The sequence below is a fragment of the Rana temporaria genome, chromosome 1 (genome assembly GCF_905171775.1).
Source record: "Rana temporaria chromosome 1, aRanTem1.1, whole genome shotgun sequence".
In the NCBI taxonomy this organism is placed as follows: Eukaryota; Metazoa; Chordata; class Amphibia; order Anura; family Ranidae; genus Rana; species Rana temporaria.
The window spans coordinates 406,057,599-406,072,405 of NC_053489.1; positions in this window are offsets into that span (position 1 = coordinate 406,057,599).

Below are 14,807 nucleotides of genomic sequence, written 5' to 3' on the forward strand. Positions count from 1 at the left end.
TCAAAAAACATGCTTGTGGGTGAGTTCCACAAAAAAATATGTTGTTGCAGCCACTTCACACACTCCCAAATCAACACAAAATAGAGATTTCCAATAAAATTGGTGACAAAATAAAAAAAAAAAAAAAAAAAGGTTGCCCAATATATATATTTAAAATTTTGAAGATGGAAGATACAACTAAATAACAGAACACAAACATAAACATTATCAAACAAGAAAGAAACTAGTTAAAAGCTTGTCATAACTATGTAACAAGATCAGCCGCAACAAACGTCCATTTCTGGGTAGCAGTTAAAAGCAGGGGTTAAAGAAGCGCTTTCTTTTCTTGTATATAAGCTGAAAAAGACCTAACGAATGTGCTTATTCCATTCTGAACAGTCGTTTTACATGAATGAGCGCTGCCGTCTCCTAACTTGCTTCTGAGCATGCGCGTGCTTAAAACGACGTTTTTACGTACACACGGTCAATGTTTAGAACACAGAAAGCGACGTCTGCCAAAAACGACACATAAAATTGAAGCATGCTTCAATTTTTTTTGGTCGTTTTTTAGAAGACATAAAACGACGTTTTTGCCCACACACGATCAATTAAATTGACGTTTTTCTTCATCGCAGAAAGTGATGGTGTGTACGCGGCATAAGATCTGATGAAAACAGACATGCTGTCCGTTTTCATCAGATCGCTCCATAGGGAGACAGCGGTGCCCGACAAGCCCCTCCCCGCTCAGTGAGCAGAGAGAAGCTTGTCATCCGTCGGCTCAGCGGAGATCTGCGCACTGATCTCCCGCTGAGCTGATGGGAGCAGGCAGGGATGGACTGACCATCGGGAGGACCGGGAGATTCCCGGTGGGCCGATCCCTCTGTGGGCCGATCCCTCAGTGGGCCAATTTTCAGTGACAGCTCCGAGTCTCTGCGCTCTGCTGACCGCTGCTTATCAGACTCAGAGTACTGTATAAGCGAGGGCTTGCTGAGCAGCAGCTTGTGCGGGCTATTTTCGTTCCTGCACGCTGCTACGAGCTACACTTTTTACTGCAGAGAGAGCCGAGTCAGCCGACATCTCTCCCCGCAGTCCCCGGCTGTCTGGCCCCCCTGATACACACACATAGCTGACTGCAGTGGAGAGAACAGAGCCCGCCCCCTCCTTCTCCTGTTGTGTGATGTTTCCTGTGTACACAGAGGAGGAGGAGGCTCACCATGCTGCCGAGTCAAAGCTGCTCGTCTGAGACTGCCTGAACGACTGCAAAGTAAGTTTTCCAGAGGTGGTGAGAACAAGCCTACAGTTCACTTTGAGTGGTTTGGGGGGAGAGGATATGTTTTAGGGGGCACTTTAGGACTTGTGCTACAAGGGGGCTTGTATATGAAATCCACCCCCCTTAGCACATATCCTCTCCTTCCCCCCTCAAATCAAAGAGATACTGTCTGCCACAGAGGGGGGTGGCCCTTGGCACCCCACAAGTGATGTGCACAAATGCTCCAGGTGCCCAAACTAATGCCCCCCTTCCAGCCAAGTTAATGCAGCAAAGTGAAAAACACAGGAACACGCTGTGCGATCTGTGCAATGCACATGCCACCCAGGTCCAATTTCAGCCCAATTATGTCCGCACACTCTCTGACCCTCTCCTGTAGTATGTTTGCAGTCTCTGACCTTCTCCTGTACTGTGTCTGCAGTCTCTGACCCTTGCCTGTAGTATGTTTTGCAGTCTCTGACCCTCGCCTGTAGTATGTTTTGCAGTCTCTGACCCTCGCCTGTACTATGTCTGCAGTCTCTGACCCTCGCCTGTAGTACGTTTTGCAGTCTCTGACCCTTGCCTGTAGTACGTTTTGCAGTCTCTGACCCTCTCCTGTAGTACGTTTTGCAGTCTCTGACCCTCTCCTGTAGTACGTTTTGCAGTCTCTGACCTTTGCCTGTAGTACGTTTTGCAGTCTCTGACCCTCTCCTGTACTATGTCTGCAGTCTCTGACCCTCGCCTGTAGTACGTTTTGCAGTCTCTGACCCTTGCCTGTAGTATGTTTTGCAGTCTCTGACCCTCGCCTGTAGTACGTTTTGCAGTCTCTGACCTTTGCCCGTAGTACGTTTTGCAGTCTCTGACCCTCTCCTGTACTATGTCTGCAGTCTCTGACCCTTGCCTGTAGTACGTTTTGCAGTCTCTGACCCTTGCCTGTAGTACGTTTTGCAGTCTCTGACCTTTGCCTGTAGTACGTTTTGCAGTCTCTGACCCTCTCCTGTACTATGTCTGCAGTCTCTGACCCTTGCCTGTAGTACGTTTTGCAGTCTCTGACCCTTGCCTGTAGTACGTTTTGCAGTCTCTGACCCTCGCCTGTAGTACGTTTTGCAGTCTCTGACCCTTGCCTGTAGTACGTTTTGCAGTCTCTGACCCTTGCCTGTAGTACGTTTTGCAGTCTCTGACCTTTGCCTGTAGTACGTTTTGCAGTCTCTGACCCTCTCCTGTAGTATTTCTGCAATAAAGGAGGGCACAAGCATGAATTAATTTATTTACTGCCACTGCTGGTCATGGTCACTGATGAAATAATGTTTTTGTGCGTGTTTGCAAAATTAAAGTGGGCCGGTCTGAATGAAGTCCAGGGCCAAATTTTTGTCCCAGTCCAACCCTGGGAGCAGGCGGACTCCGTAGTGACGGAGTCCGCCTCATGTGAATGAGGCCTTAGGGGATTGGTTTCCAGGGGGGGCAGCAGCCCAATTCACGGTCCTAAGCGCAGGCAGATTATTGTTTTTTATTTTTTCAAATGACACATTTTTTTTTCTTTGCATTTAAAAGGCAGGTGCAGAGAGGGGGGGGTGACCATGGAATGGTGAGAGAGAGAGATTATACAGTCCAGATTAAAAATTTGCAGGGGCAGCAAAAGTGACAGAGAGAGGGGGATGCACCATGCAACCCCCCCCCCTCTCTGTCACCTACCTTTTCTGCCCCTGCAAATTGTAATCTGTATAATCTCTCTCTCTCACACCATTGCACGGTGCACTCCCCCCCCCCTCCCTTCTCTCTGAGATTATTATACAGTTTACAATTTTCAGGGGCAGCAAAAGTGACAGAGAGAGGGGGGTGCACCATGCAACCCCCCCCCCCCCCCTCTCTGTCACCTACCTTTTCTGCCCCTGCAAATTGTAATCTGTATAATTTCTCTCTCACACCATTGCACAGTGCACTCCCCCCCCCCTCTCTCTGAGATTATTATACAGTTTACAATTTTCAGGGGCAGCAAAGGCAGGTAACAGAGAGAGGAGGGGGGGCCCGGGGGGGGGTGCACCGTTATATGGTGAGAGAGAGATACAGTATACAGGTCAGGATTTCATTAAAATACCACCTTGTGCTCCAAGGGTGGCGGGCGCCGTTAACTTCTTCTCCTCTCTGCCTCCTCTGCCACGTGACCCTGCAGGAGAAATAGTGGGCGGTGCTGGCGCCGCACGGGGCGATGGAATGGAACCGATCTGACGTTCGGTTCTCCTGCTCGGCTCCTCCCCTTCCTCAGTCACATAATCGCTCCAGTCCAGTAAGTCCACACAGCGCCGGGTTAGATGGAAAAGAAAGTGCGGCGGCGAGCATGGCGGCCGCAACCCGCCGGCGGCCGGCCCGCCGCTGATTTACATTACTGACATAATGTGACACACATGCATGACACATGGCATAGGGCAGGCGTCCACCCCTGTATAATTTCAAAGTGCGGCCGCGATGGCAGCTGCCATGGCCCACAGCTGATACATTTGACTGACAGCAGGCGGCCTACCGGGAATTTTCTCGGTATCCTGGAAGGCCAGTCCGGCCCTGCTTCCGATTGCGGTACATGTGCTCTGTCTCATGGGGGGGCCGTAGTGCCACATGTGTGCAATCAATGGCCCCCATGGTGCGTGGAAATCTGGCAATTTTGTAGAAATCTGTCATTGTCTTCATCCGCAGGTCTTCCTGGGTGGGTTTGATGATTTGGTTGGCCATGCCTCTCAGGATTGCAGGGACAACCTGGTGCACACATCTGCTAATGGAGGATTGTGACATCCCAGCCAACAATCCACTTGTGCGCTGAAAAGAGCCAGTGGCAAGGAAATGGAGTGTTGCCACTACCTTGACCAGTGGCTCCAGTGCATGTAAGCGATGTGTTGGGCTGGTGATGTCATCCTGCAGGGTTGTGGTTAATTCCATGATGGCTTCAGGGGGGAATCTGAAGTTGCGATACACCTCAGAAACAGCCATGGCAAACACATCTAGGCGTGTGTATATGTATTATATACAGCCCTCAAAATTTTCACTCGCCTACTAGCATTTGGCGAGTGGATTTAAGCTGGGGGCGAGTGATGACAGGGCTGCATGACCAATCCCCCTCCAATCTGTGCCTACACTTAGAGTCCCGATGAGATTGGCGGCCGAAGAGGAAAGGTGCATGCTCGGGAAAAGTAGTCTGGTGAGCCGCACACAGGCAGAGCAGTACACAGGTGCTCTCCTTACAATTCTCATTAAGCCATGGGACCCAACAGTATGACCTCTCTGAGCCTGCCCCCCCCCTCCCCCGGGCCCCGACCAATGTAGCTGGAGAGCAGAAAGTAATGAGTGAGGTGGAGGATTGCAAAATTACCACTCCGGTGCAGCGCTCACTGAAAGTTGCCCTGACATGACAGTGGCAGCCTTCTAGTTTGTGCAGTTTTCTTCTCCTTGTGCTCTATGTAAGTGTCCAACAGTTTAGCCTGAGCACTGAGAACAGACTGGTCTCAATGCGTGCTGTGCGCTGTCAGTGTGCGCTGTGCTATGGTGTCAATGGCTGTGCAGTTGTGTGGATCTCAGCGCTGGATTTTACTCCCTCCCGCTGTGCTGCAGCTCCTCTCCTCTCTGCCAGCCTGAATAAAAGTGGGGACATGCAAGCGTGGAGCCGCACACACAGGCTCCTGATGATGAGATGAATGGGAGAGAGAGAGAGGATGGATGGGAGTTGCAGAGGAGACAGCAAGAGAATGGGGAAGAGACCCAGTTCTAGTGCCCTGTCCCTCTGGTCTGCCCCCAGTGCCCTGTCCCTCTGGTCTGCCCCCAGTGCCCTGTCCCTCTGGTCTGCCCCGAGTGCCCTGTCCCATTTTGTTAAAGTTGTTGTTGGTAATATTTAATTTTATAACTTGATTCTGCATAAAACATTGTCATTCCATGAGATAATCTACAAGGGCGTGTTTACGGGTGCAATTAGGCGCAGGGCAGTGTATGAATTAGGTGGGGCAACTGGTGGCGAGTAACTCTTGAGGCCTGGCTAGTGGCTCAGGACTTGAAATTTTGAGCCCTGGATCCTCTCCTGTGCCCTCCTCCTCCTCTGTTCCCTTCTCCTTCTGCGTTCCTCTAAAGTCACTAGTATAGCTATGAGCATGGATGCCCCTGGCATGTTGGCATACAGATTGTTGTCCTGCAAGTGTGTGTGCTCAGCTCTTCCCTAGCTGACCTTTACACGGCTGGTGCAAAGTTAAGGCACCTTTTATAAGGTGTAATTTTCCGCTGGGAAACTAGCAGATGCACACAGGGCGTAGCCTACGCCGCACAAGCGTACTTTTGTGGATCGCCGTATCTCCCTCATTTGCATATTTAACTAGCAAATCAATGGTGTGTCTAGCGTATTTTGCGCTCCAAGATGTGCCGGTGTAATCGTTTTACGTCGGACGGAAAAAACTGTTTTTCAGGCGTATCTCGTTTTGAGGATACGCCGCATAGATACGCACGGCGCATTTTTGAGTTACGCCACGCATCTCTAGATACGTTGGCGTAAATGCTTTGTGAATCTGGCCCCGTGTTCTTAGGGTCATAGTCAGCATTTTTCTTCCTCCAAACACTTTGAGTCGAGTTAATGCCAAATACTACATTTTGGTCTCATCTGACCACAGCACTTTCTTCCAATCCTTATTTTAATTATTTAGATGTTCATTGGCATGCCTATACATGTGTCTTCTTGAGGAGGAGGACTCTCCGTGTTTGGAGAAAGAAAAATGCTGACTATGACCCTAAGTACACCTTTTCTACAGTCAAGCACAGGGGGTGGAAACATGATACTTTGGGGCTGTTTCTCTACTAAAGGTACAGACCGGCTTTGCCGCTAGGGATGAGCTCCGCGTTCGATTCGAACGTATGTTCGACTCGAACATCGGTCGTTCGATCGTTCGTCGAAACTCGAACAAAACGGGTCGTTCGCGCCAAATTCGAGTGACGCAAAACGTCCCATAATTCACTGGGGCGTTGAGCGCTGATGATTGGCCAGGCATGCTGTATGTCCCGCATGCTTGGCCAATCACAGCGCTCAAAAAACGAAGAGCCATAATTGGCCAAAGCCAAGGTGGCTTTGGCCAATTATGGCTCAGGGGGATTAGTACACGCCCCCCACTATAAAAGGCAGCCTGCACGGCTGCCTAGTGTAGTGTGTTGGCGGTTCTAGAGAAGATCAGTCAGTCAGACAGAGAGAGATAGAGACACAGTGGGCCTGATTTACCAAGCCTTTACTCCATGACTCATGGAGTAAAAGCAGGAGTAGCAGCCGTTTGGCCATTTACTAAAGAAATACGCTGCTAGTGCAGTGTATTTCCCTAGTTACTAATGTGCTCCGTGCGCCCAGGAGAGGGTGCATTGTGCACCAGTACAGACCTGGCGCACGGCACATTAAACTATAAATTGCGGGGGTTTGGGCGGGAGTTTATTAAGGGGGGAGGTGGGGGGATGCAGGGGAAGTGAAGTGACATGTGTTTTGAAGTGTTTGGCGGGCCGAATTGAAAGGGAAAGTGTTTTTTGAAAACAGATCCCCGTACGCTTGCACAGTGCGCCTGAACCTCGGGAGGTTCATTTGCATACTGGGCATGCGCAGAGAGAAAAGTCAGGGATTCCCGTGCGCCCTGTCAGTACGCCGTGAAAATCTTGGTAAATACCAAGCGGCGTACCCGTGAATGCGCTGCGTGACGCGGCGCACGGGAATCTCCGAGCTGTTTTCAGCCCTGAAGGGGAACTCGGCGCCAAATTTCAAACTTGAAATCGGCGCGGGTCCCCCTTCAGGGCTACATTAGGCTCTTAGGCTTGGTCCGGAACGTGAGGGGTTAAACCCACGCCGATTCGGCGCGGGGGTCCCCCCCAGATCCAAACCAAGCCCTCATCCCAAGCATGCAGTCTGGCCCGGACAGGAATGGGGGAGGGGACGAGCGAGCGCCCCCCCCCCCTCCTGAGCCGTACCAGACCGCATGCCCTCAACATGGGGGAGTGTGTGCTGTGGGGGAGGGGGGCACTGCCCCCCCACCCCAAAGCACTCTTGCCCCCATGTCGATAGGGACAAGAGCCTCTTCCCGACAACCCTTGCCGTTGGTTGTCGGGGTATGCGGGCGGGGCTAATCGGAATCTGCGAGCTCCCTTTAATAAGGGGGCCCCCAGATGCCGGACCCCCACCCTATGTGAATGAGTATGGGGTACATCGTACCTCTACCCATTCACATGGGGGAAATGTAAAGTAAAAAAAAAACACCACACAGAATAAAATATTTTATTAATCTGCTCCGGAGCCCCCCCTTTCTTCTTTAGCTCTCTTAGAAGGGGGGGTTTCTTCTCTCCCGATCTTCTGCCGGGACCCTGGGCTTCGGTGATTTCTGCCGGGGGAGGGCGCCATCCCTCGGTCCTCTCCGGAGCATTCCGCCGGATGCCCCCACCCCATTTAAGCTCTTTTTCATTAGGGAGGGGCATCCGGACTTCGGGGTCTTCTGCCGGGGGATGGCGCCTATCCCCCGGTCTTTCCGGTGCCTTCCGCCAGGGTTCCGGTCTTCCTGGTCTTCTGCCGGGGGTGCGCCAACTCCCCGGTCTTTTCTCTTCTGTCTTCTCTGCTCCCTCTTCTGCCTGGCTCCCCCGCGGAGCCAGGGCTTTCTTCCGTCTTCTTTCTTCTCTCTTCCTTCTTCTGCCTGTCTCCTCCGGGAGCACAGGGCTTGTCTCCGCTGTCTTCTCCCTTCTCTTCCATTGGATGTTGACACGACGAGGTCCGGCGCTGGAATGCCGTCTGAGCAGTGGGCATGGACTTATATAGGGCAATGCCACCATGTGACCTCAACCCATGTGACATCACATTCCCATCATGCCCAGGGAATGTGATGTCACATGGGTTGAGGTCACATGGTGGCATTACCCTATATAAGTCCATGCCCGCCGCTGACACGGCATGTCAGCGCGGAACCTCGTCGTGTCAACATCGAATGGAAGAGAAGGAAGAAGACAGCGCAGACAAGCCCTGTGCTCCCGGAGGAGACAGGCAGAAGAAGGAAGAGAGAAGAAAGAAGACGGAAGAAAGCCCTGGCTCCGCGGGGGAGCCAGGCAGAAGAGGGAGCAGAGAAAAGACCTGGGAGTTGGCGCACCCCCGGCAGAAGACCAGGAAGACCGGAACCCTGGCGGAAGGCACCGGAAAGACCGGGGGATAGGCGCCATCCCCCGGCAGAAGACCCCGAAGTCCGGATGCCCCTCCCTAATGAAAAAGAGCTTAAATGGGGTGGGGGCATCCGGCGGAAGGCTCCGGAGAGGACCGAGGGATGGCGCCCTCCCCCGGCAGAAATCACCGAAGCCCAGGGTCCCGGCGGAAGATCGGGAGAGAAGAAACCCCCCCTTCTAAGAGAGCTAAAGAAGAAAGGGGGGGCTCCGGAGCAGATTAATAAAATATTTTATTCTGTGTGGTGTTTTTTTTTTACTTTACATTTCCCCCATGTGAATGGGTAGAGGTACGATGTACCCCATACTCATTCACATAGGGTGGGGGGCCGGAATCTGGGGACCCCTTTATTAAAGGGGTCTCTCAGATTCTGATAAGCTCTCCGCCCGCATACCCCGACAACCAACGGCCAGGGTTGTCGGGAAGAGGCTCTTGTCCCTATCGACATGGGGGCAAGAGTGCTTTGGGGTGGGGGGGCAGTGCCCCCCTCCCCCACAGCACACACTCCCCCATGTTGAGGGCATGTGGTCTGGTATGGCTCAGGAGGGAGGGGGGCGCTCGCTCGTCCCCACCCCCATTCCTGTCTGACCAGACTGCGTGCCTGGGATAAGGGCTTGGTTTGGATCTTGGGGGGGGGGGGGGCACGCTATTTTTTTGGGCCCCGGTTTAACCCCTTATGTTCCAGACCAAGCCTAAGAGCCTGGTATGCACCTGGAGGGAACCCACCTTATTTTTTTTGGGGGGGTCTGGAGTTCCCCTTCATGAACAGCGATCTGTCATTTACACATGTCAGTCCCATCCCCCCCCCCTACAGTTAGAACACACCCAGGGAACATATTTAACCCCTCCCTCGCACCTAGTGTTAACCCCTTCCCTGCCAGTGGCATTTTTTGAGTAAGCAATGCATTTTTTACAGCACTGATCGCTGAAAAATGCCAATGGTTCCAAAAAAGTGTTCGATGTGTCCGCCATAATGTCGCAGTACCGATAAAAATCGCTGATCGCCCCAATAACTAGTTAAAACAACAAAAAAAAAAAATTTGTAGACGCTATACCTTTTGCAAAAACCAAACACTAAACGCTATTTGCGATTTTTTGGAACCAAAAAGATGTAGAATACGTATCGGCCTAAACTGAGGGGTTTTTTAGTTTTTTGAATATATATTTTTGGGGATATTTATTATAGCAAAAAGTAAAAAGAATTTTTACATATGTGGGCGGGACTTACGCAAGTCCCGCCCACATATATAAACATCGTTCAAACCACACATGTGAGGTATTGACGCGTGCGTTAGAGCGAGAGCAATACTTTTACCACTAGACTTTCTTTGTAACTATAAACTGGTAACCTGGAAAAAAAAATAAAAGGTCGCCTATGGGGATATTCACGGAATTCATTTTGGCCCCATTGCAGGAGTGTTTCCAATAGTAAAGCGTGACATGTAAGGTATCTATTTACTCAGTGTAACATCATCTTTCACATTATCCCCAAAAATTGGGCTCACTTTTGTGTTTTGTTAATTTTTAACCACTTGAGCCCGGACCATATTTCTGGTCAATGACCGGGCAAGTTTTTGTCATTCGGCGCGGCGTCGCTTTAACTGACAATTGCGCAGTCGTGCGACGTGGCTCCCAAACTAAATTGGCAACCTTTTTTTTCACACAAATAGATTATTAAATGTGCGTGTTTACTTCTGTCTTTAACACCTCCCCTTCAGGCTGGAAAGCATCAGATCAGGGGAAACAAAAAAAAAAAGCTCTCATTCCATTGCAGCTTGGTTCCTACATGTGTGATGAACTGAGCATGCTCAAACACTTAGAAAAAAAATATCCTTTCTTTTTAAAAGGTGAAAAACACTCATTGGATGCTCATAGAGCGTGGTTTGGGTTAATTGCAGGTGTGCCCAATTACAAGCTCACCCAAACTAGAGACTGCAATTTGGTCATGTGATTTCAATTGCTTCATTACTAGCACTGTTATAAAAAGCTTGGATCGATCATTCCTCAGCTGCCCTCAGAAGGGGCAGGCTGGCAGAAATGCTGTTGCTAAACACAAATGTGGTTTGTTGCATGGGTTTTGTTTTATTTTGCCAATGGTTTTGGTTTATTTTTAAATAATGTTCACTTTGATGTATTTGTCTATGTGGCCTTATTTTATGAAAAATGTGTAAAGCTATGGTTAATTAGAATTTTGAAATGTATTTTTGTTTGTTTGTCTTTTTTTGCTTTCCTTGTTTTGTTGACCAATAAAAATTACTTTAAAATTGTTAAGTTTGTCTTTTGTTACTTTTTCATGCTACATATGTTGACAGCTGCAGCTGAACTAGGTTTGGGCCTAACAAATTATGTGTGATTTTTGTCTAAGCTTCTTTCCTGGTGTGTAATCATGAAATGTTTGCCATGTTTATTCTCCCTGACTTTAAAGACAAAAACTGGTAAGTATTTTATTTATTCTGCAGTGGTCCTCAGCCCTCAAGTACCCCCGACAGGACATGTTTTGGGGATTTCTCTTATCAAGAATTGCTGTCCAGACTATTTTAAAGCACATGTGCAAGATGAAGGAAAACCTGCAAACATGGCCTGTGGGGGGGGGGGTTTGCTATTGGTGGACAGGCTTGACGTGCTGATTTACAGCACTGTGCTTAAATCTAGCGCAAGGCAATCCTATTCAAATTGTGGGTGTTTGAGGGAAGCCAAGTGAGTGTTAGAACCCCTGCTTTGTGTTTTTTTATTTTTGTGTTGAGCTTTGTGTCCCTTTTCTTAAAATTGGCTTCACTTCCTGTCACACAGCTGAACAGGAAGTGAGGTTAAAACCCTACCAGTGTCATTTCTTGGACACCGGTCAATCTAACTAGTGTCCCCATTAAGCAAATTGCACTCCAGCACTGCTGTGTACACCCCAAATCATGGGTCTTCAAACTACGGCCCTCCAGTTGTTCAGGAACTACAATTCCCATCATGCCTAGTCATGTCTGTGAATGTCAGTGCATTACAAGGCCTCATGGGATGTGTAGTTCTACAACAGCTGGAGGGCCGTAGTTTGAGGATCCCTGCCCCAAATGATTATTTAGTTTGGGGTTTAGTAAAGGCAAAGCCACTCTGCAGTACAAGCATAGTTGCTGAAAATCAGAGAGGAAGCACTGATGGTTTTAACATCCAATCCTGTAGAAGCAAAGTTGTTTTGTTTTCTTCCTTGCTTTGCACTTGTAGGAGTGGATTTGCCTTTAGTAAATGGACCCCAAAGTCCAAGATCCCTAATAATTTGGGGTGTACACAGCAAAATGCTAGAGTGCAATTTACATAATGGGAAACTATTTAGATTGATCTCTGTGTCCCCAAGAAAAGATATTAGTAAGGTTTTACCCTCACTTCCTGTTTGGCTATGTGACAGGAAGTGAATGAATTAGAAAGGGTGAAGACACCTCACAAATGTTGTCACTATCAGGGGTGCAGACATCCCCAAAAAAATGAGCAGATAATACTTATTTGCAAATTAATAATTTTTTAGTTAACATTGGGTGGGGTGCTCTAACACACATTCCTACATATTAGCAACGCTCTATCCTGGCCTATTGGCATGGTTATATTTTCTTAAGGCTCTCAATAAAACTCTATGAAATTTGTGCTTAAACTAGAACCAGGGGCGGACTGACAACTCATGGGGCCCCTGGGCAATAGAAGATTATGGGGCCCCTCTGGCTTACAGATGACCACCACGCCAGGAGGTAGTGCAGAGGCGGGCAGCTAAAATCTTGGGATATTCACATTAAAAGCATGTCATTTTCGGACATATCAGGGAGAGATCTAAAAAAAACACAGATTTTTACATACTGTCCCTGGTTTTACTGAGCCTGGCAACCCGGATGGGGCCCCCTAGTGGCATGGGGCCCTCGGGCAGTGCCCGAGTGACTCAATGGTCAGTCCGCCCCTGACAAGAACTATAATCAACAAGTTTTATTTTCTTTCATTTTGGATAGAGTGAGGGAGGGTTATAGGCCCTGTCAGTTTATTTTGGATTATCTGTGTCCAATTGGGGAGATTTGCCTTCACTTCCTGCCCCATAGCCAAACAGGAAGTGAGAGAAAAACTATGCAAATTAACCACTTCCCGCCCAGCCTATGGCCGATTTACGTCCGGGAAGTGGTTACACAATCCTGACAGGACGTCCTGCAGGATTTCATGCCGCACGCGCCTGTGGGGGCACGCAGCGCGGCGATCGGTGATGCGGGGTGTCAGTCTGACACCCTGCATCTCCGATCTCGGTAAAGAGTCTCTCACGGAGACGGAGACTCTTTACCACGTGATCAGCCGTGTCCAATCACGGCTGATCACGATGTAAACAGGAAGAGCCATCGATGGCTCTTCCTCACTCGCGTCTTACAGACGCGAGTATAGGAGAGCCGATCGGCGGCTCTCCTGACAGGGGGCGTTCGCGCTGATTGTTTATCAGCGCAGCCCCCCCTCGGATCACCACACTGGACCACCAGGGATGCCCACCCTGGACCACCAGGGTGTGCAAAAAAAAAAAAATTATAGAACAAAAAAAAAAAAAGCATTAAAAAATAAGAAAAAAGATGCCAATCAGTGCCCACAAATGGGCACTGACTGGGAAAATCAGTGCCACCCCACAGTGCCCATCCATGCACAGTGCCCACCTATCAGTGCCCACCTGTGCCACCCATAAGTATCCATCAGTGCCACCCATAAGTGCCGCCCATAAGTATCCATCAGTGCCACCCATAAGTGCCGCCCATCTGTGCCGCCCATCAGTGCCGCCTATGAGTGCCCATCAGTGCCGCATAGCAGCGCCGCCAATCAATGCCACCTCATCTGTGCCGTCAGTACTACCTCATCGATGTCCATCAGTGCCATCTCATCGGGGCCCATCAGTGCCGCCATATCAGTGCCCGTAATTGAAAGAGAAAAACTTATTTACAAAAAAATTAACCTAAAAAAAGAAAAAGGTTTTTTTGTTTCAAAATTTGCAGTCTTTTTTTAGTTGTTGCGCAAAAAAAAAACACAGAGGTGATCAAATAACAACAAAAGAAAGCTCTATTTGTGGGGAAAAAAGGACGCCAATTTTGTTTGGGTACAGTGTTGTATGACCGCGCAATTGCCATTCAAAGTGCGACAGTGTTGAAAGCTGAAAATTGGCTTGGGCGGGAAGGTGCGTAAGTGCCTGGTATGGAAGTGGTTAAGGGAATCCAGTGCCCCCCCAGAACTAGTGTGTGGGTCCCCTGAAAATTACTGGGCGGGGTTATACAAAAACAGGGTGTGACCTTGACAGGAAGGGGTGGGTCATTTTTCTATTAGGAGGTGCAGATATGTAGTCAGGCCTAGGGCAGAACCAAACCTTAATATACTACTGCATATTAGGGCTTATTTAGACCGGAACCGATTTACAGCGTGTTTTTATATTGTGGGAGGAAACCCACGCAGGCACAGGGAGAACATGCAAACTCCATGCAGATGCTGTCACGGGCGGGATTCGAACCAACGACTCTTTTGCTGCTAGGTCAAAGTGCTATACACTACACCACTGTGGTGAACGAACATGATTGCAGCTGAAAGCATGAGATCTATTTTTTTTTTTTTCAATACCATGCTTTCCAGCCTTATTGACCCCGCCTCTCTCCATAAAGAGGACCTGTCACACACTAGTCCTATTACAAGGGATGTTTACATTCCTTGTAATAGGAAGAAAACTGATCATTTTTTTTTTATTTTTTTATTTCAGTGTAAAACATTATAAAACTAAATAAAAATAAATAAGAAAACCCCAAATAAAAATTTTAAAGCGCCCCGTCGCGACGAGCTCGCGCACAGAAGCAAACGCATACGCGAGTAGCGCCCGCATATGAAAACAGTATTCAAACCACACAAGTGAGGTATCGCCGCGATCGTTAGAGTGAGAGCAATAATTCTAGCCCTAGACCTACTCTGCAACTCAAAAAATGCAACCTGTAGAATTTTTTAAACGTCGCCTATCGAGTTTTTTAAAGGGTAAAAGTTTGACGCCATGCCACGAGCGGGCGCAATTTTTAAGCGTGACATGTTGGGTATCATTTTACTCGGCGTAACATTATCTTTCACAATATAGAAAAAAATTGGGCAAAATGTATTGTTGTCTTATTTTTTAATTCAAAAAAGTGATTTTTATCCAAAAAAAGTGCGCTTGTAAGACCGCTGCGCAAATACGGTGTGACAAAAAGTATTGCAATGACTGCCATTTTATTCCCTAGGATGTCTGCTAAAAAAAAATATATAATGTTTGGGGGTTCTGATTAATTTTCTAGCCAAAAAATTGTGATTTTCACATGAAGGAGAGAAGTGCCAGAATTAACCCGGTGGGCAAGTGGTTAAAGTACTCATGGCTATAAAGAATAGAGT